The sequence below is a fragment of the Euprymna scolopes genome, chromosome 9 (genome assembly GCF_053919585.1).
Source record: "Euprymna scolopes isolate OS-2025 chromosome 9, ASM5391958v1, whole genome shotgun sequence".
NCBI classification, from domain to species: domain Eukaryota; kingdom Metazoa; phylum Mollusca; class Cephalopoda; order Sepiida; family Sepiolidae; genus Euprymna; species Euprymna scolopes.
The window spans coordinates 124,143,289-124,144,754 of NC_136490.1; positions in this window are offsets into that span (position 1 = coordinate 124,143,289).

A 1,466-nucleotide genomic window follows, 5' to 3' on the forward strand; every position below is an offset into this window, starting at 1 on the left:
AAAGATTTCCATTCGAAATTCTGTGTAGATAACAGAGTTCGACAGAAGGATTCCCAAGTTTGATAAATTACACATGAAGACGGTCGAAGGTTAAATCGACTGCAACGTAGCATTTGACTCAAAAAACAGCAATTCTTTCCTCCTTGTCAGAACCCTGGATCATAGAATATGAGGACTAAAGAACAAAATAAGACAAGCGAGAGTTACAAGACTGCAAAATAGCACTCAAGATGAGAGCAGTAGTCCTAATAATCCAAATATAATACGAATTATAAATCGACATCTCAAAATTTCCGATACATGTATTTTCACACACCCTCAGTTGATTTCATAGATATAGACCCAAAAACTTACATAATGCCTATCTATATCTATATTTAACTAAAGACAGCCATAAATTCGTCAACTACTATAGTCATTACCTTCTTAGTCTAGAAAAATCCATTATAATAAAGTGCCATCATCTGTATCAATTGCATTTCTGCATATCCCACGATTATATTCGTATTATTTATAAATTAGTACAACAGTTCTAGTCTCTTTATTTATTAATTTATTTGGGAATCCCTTTGAGATGATGCTTCTAAATCAGTGTGTTCATTTTTGGTGAACTGTTATCCCCATCTTCATAGTTATTGTTGTTTGACCTCGTTTCCACCAAATCATCCTCTGGCTTTCTCAAGTGGTTAACCACGATGGGATAGGAATACTGAGTCCTGTAACTGTATCCCCAGTAATTGCTGCCTTCCATAATTGCTGCTGTCTTACCACGGCCGACTAATCCTCTGGCCGACTTTGCAGTTTCAATCCTACTGAAAGCATGCCAGAGAATTAGTTGGTCAAAACTTGGTGAAACAAAAATTATGGAAGGTAGTAACTACTGGGGAGACAATAACAAGACTCAGCATTCCTATCCCGTCGCTGTTAACCAACTGAAGAAGGTAAGAGGATGGGTTAACCGAAAATTAGTACAACAATTCTAGTCTATGTTTTTCACTTATCTTATTCAATACTGGGTAATGTTTAAATCGTAAACTGTTTAAGCCATTTCTGGGACTGACTTTATATACCCAACCCACTGCTAAAAATATACGGGAAATAAGGTAATGTCTAAATAGTAAACTGCTTCAGCCCTTTCTGGGACTGACTTCATATCCGCCACCCCACTGTTAAAAATATACATGAAATAAAGTAATGTCTAAAACGTAAATGGTTTCAGCTATTAACTGGACTAACTTCTGATCTCCCATCCTACTGTTAAAAACATACATTAAATAAAGTAATGTCTAAAACGTAAATGGTAGAGCCATTTCCAGGACCGACTTCATATCCCCCACCCAACTGTTAAAAATATACATTAAATAAAGTAACGTTGAATGCATAAACGGTTTCAGCCATCCCCCACCCCACTGTTAAAAATATACATGAAATAAAGTAATGTTCAAATCGTAAACGGTTGAAGTCAT